Raw genomic sequence first — 3,784 nt, 5'->3', positions numbered from 1 at the left:
GACTGCTGCGGAATTCCACATAAGCTCTCAGTGCCTGTGGGGGGCAGGCTCTCCCACTTTCCTGAGCCCCTGTCAGTAGCTACCAGCTTTGCCTGGATCGGGCTCCGATGGAGACCTCCGAGTGGGAGCGGGGCACACTTCCTCGGCTTCCTTTATCATTAGATTTGCAGGCCTTTTATTCTCTACACAGATACCGTCGGAAATGCAGTTGCAGTGATTGCAACCTGTCATCTGATAGTGGTCAACCTGTAACCAAGGCATAGGAAGAGCTTACATGGGAGGACCCAAGCACTTGTGAGGTAATTTTCGGCATTCTGAATTTCTCCCATAAGCTCCGACTTGTGAAACTGACCACATGAAAAATGTGCCCCAGGATCAAAGTGTTAGTTGTCAATTTTCTACACTTGCAATTCAGAATGCACACCCACACCGCATGCTCCAAGTTAAATGCTGAATGGAAATTCAGATTTAAAAAAAAAAAAAAAGAAACCTTTCATCATAGAAGGGAAGAGGTTAAAGCAACCCAGCACTAGCAACACTTCATTTGCTTCCTTCATAGAGATAAGGCTCAGATAAGTATCCTGACTGTCCTTTTGATCATGGAGTTTCCAGGAAAATGGGGGAGGGCGGTAGGAGGGAGGGTCTTAGTAACAATGGCTCTGGGGCACCTTAAATGATCTTACATGAATGGCAAGAAAGTTCATTCCCACTGGTGTGCTGACAGGTACCTGATTATGCTACAGTAACTTGGGAGTTTTCCAGAAGAGAAGGATGAATCTATCTGAAAGGGTTTTTGTTTTGTTTGGCTGCAGGAAATCATCAGCATTCCCCGTCCTGCACCACTTCATATAAACAACAGTTTTTACTCAGTGAAAACAGGTCCATAATTAAGGGGAGATGCTCTCAGCTTCAGGATTGGCTCGTTCTTTTTCTCATTCCAGCCACCCTTTCCTATAACACCTCTGCCTCCAGCCACAGCAGCTTCCTCCCCGTGAGGTAGCCATGTGCTAATTTCATCAACTTGGTAATGTTTAGAAGGGAACATCAAAGATTGTATTACTTAACTGTGTCAGAAGAACCAGTTTAATGACTGGATAAAGATTCTTTATTTTCAAACAAGACTCTTAAGGGGGGTGGGGGACAGGACGGGATGATTCCCTGCCCCCCATCCCTAAGAGGAAGACAGCTGACTTATAAATGTTACTTTCACCTTTTCCTAAGAAGGCCATGAAGGATGCCCATCAGGACTAAAGCATGTCCATGCAAATACACAGACACAGCTTAGGGGGAGAGGCACCAGACATCAATCATGGATCCTCAGATTCTGACATCTCCAAACGCACACGGCCAGCACTTATCCATCTGAAGTGTTTCCAGCGTCAGCCTCCGGGATGTAATCTAATTAGGGTACAAAACATATCAGAATCAAAGAGGAGGCTTTCACTCGGAGGACGCAGAGAGAGAAGAAATCAATAAAAAAATAATTCTTTTTTAACTTTCTGCTGAAGAGCTTAAGAATGTAAAATACATAAAATGTTAACCCTCTCAGGATGTATATTTTATATCCTGTAGGAGGCACTTACATTCTCAGTGATTATCTAAAAAATACCCAATGCTTACATGAACTAGGTGTCAGATGTGCTTTAAAATGAGGCGGTGTTGGGAAGGATATGGGGGTATGAAAGAGGGAAGACTGCGTTGATCATTGTAGCTGGGTGGAGGGTCCCTAGGGGTCCATTACATTTTCCTATATTATTCCATTATAGCTTATTTTTAAGAGATGCATGAAAAGAATGTACTATGTATGCACTATATGGTGTTTAATAACACTTCTGCTCTGGAAAGTGGAAATATCGCTTCAAACACTAACAGCAACGCGCGTCCCACACCTGCCATACTTTTTGGTTTGGGAGACTACACGCCACTGTTTCAGATCCGCTGGGACAAAACCATCCCAAACCCTCCCAAGTTACAGCTCCTGAGGACAGCAGCCGAGAGCTCAAATGCAATGGAAAAGTTAGTTTCTGAGACACAAACAAAATTACTAACCAGGGATTTTGCTTAAAATCTCTCAAGAACCCTAATCCAATACCAGAAGCATTTTTATCCCTCGAGTCAAGCAGGTAAACGCCTCCCAGATGACGGCAAGTAAGGGGGGTCCCCAAACGAGCCCCAGCCTCCACGGGGTTGAGAGCGGGCCAGAAGCAGCAGCGCGCAGGTGAGGCCGGGTCCCCGCGAAGGCGCACCCGCGCCTCGGAGCCTGGGACGCGGCGGCTCCCACCCGGGCCTACCGCACGGAGGTGGCGGAGCCCGACGAGTGGTTCGGGGGCGCCCCCTGAGGTCCAGCGGCGTCACCGCACCTTCGGAAAACGGCAAGCGCGAGTCCCCCAAGGCTCTGACATTTTAACTTTGCCCGGTTCCCACTGCCGGCTGCACTTTTCCAAACAGCAGCCCCCTATTCCGCGCGACTCACACCCCTGCCCTGTCCCCACCCGACACCTTGCGGCTCCGGGGCAGGGGAGGGGCCATTCACCTCGCACCGTGGGCAGGGGAAGAAAATGTGGACGACGAAAACTGTCCAAGCCCCACGAGGGCGGCATGACTGGCATCCCATTGTGGATTTCCAGCGTCCTCAGAGCAGGAAAAGGGGAATCACGGCCGGCCCACTCACGGGCTGCACGCCGAGCGTAAGGAGAAGCCGGAGTGGAATTAAAAATCCCTCCTGTTTCGCAAGGCCGCTCACCTGCTGCCTCCCGCTGCCCCCAGGAACGCGTGCCCCGTACCAAGCTCGACCCCAGTGTGCACCTGAGCTCACTCGGCCGGCTGGTCCGCAGCACAGAAGTCTAGAAAGAGCAGGTGGCTAACGGCACCACTCAGCAGTGGTCTCTGAAGGGGGAGAGGGCATCACTAAGGGCACATGTCCACGCCGCCCCAGCCCCACGGAGGCAGGGCTCTGGTGGGCAGACCCCAGGCCCCAGGGCGAGTGGGGACGCACGTCCTCTCTCAGCATCGAGCTGGGTTTCTGGGCTGAGGCTGAAGCTGAGCGCAGTTCCAGGGGCAGGACAAAGCGCAGAGGGACAGCGGGTGCCGCGGAGGGCGATGCTCGGCCTCTCGGCCCCTCGAGGCCGCCCCAGTGCCTGCAAAGGAGACACTCGCTACCGGTCCCCGGGGCAGCAAGCGCGCCCGTGCCCCCTGTAGGGCGCACCGCGGAGCTGAGGGACCCTCTGCACCAAAACCGGGCGCTCGGGGCCCCCGGGGGCAGGCGGCTGTGACCAGGGGAGTGAAACACATCCAGGCACGTTTCCCTTTTTTTTATTTCAGATAACCGCCCGCCTCGGGGTATCGTGGAGCTGGTGGATGAGAAGGCATAAAAAGCCTTCTAAGGACAGAAGGGTAAAAAATAGAATCGCCCCCTTCTTCCCACCCCTTCCCCAGCTAGGGCACAGACCGTGGCCTCCGCCCCGGAGGAGGCGGCTGGACGGATTCAAGGGAGCTCGGGGCTGCAGCCCGGAGGGCCTGCAGGATGGTGGAGGGAGGCAGATGGCCTCTCCCTCCAGGAGGGTAAAGAGTAAGGTGGGTTGGGGGGAGCCTGCTGGTGGAGGGCTAGAAGTGGGCACCCTGCTACATGCAGTTACTTATTATCTTCAACGATGGTCAATACCGTCCCTGTCTTAACCCGGTCAGAAAGGAGCGGGTCTGGGTCTGCCTGCCGCGAACAGCCTGCAAAAGGGCAAAGATGAAGGTAGGCAGGCGCGCGAAAGGGGGAAAATCCGCCCCGGCTCGA

This window comes from Myotis davidii, unplaced genomic scaffold, assembly GCF_000327345.1.
Source record: "Myotis davidii unplaced genomic scaffold, ASM32734v1 scaffold189, whole genome shotgun sequence".
NCBI lineage: Eukaryota > Metazoa > Chordata > Mammalia > Chiroptera > Vespertilionidae > Myotis > Myotis davidii.
The sequence above is the reverse complement of the archived record's forward strand: the minus strand, read 5'-3'. Positions refer to the sequence as shown.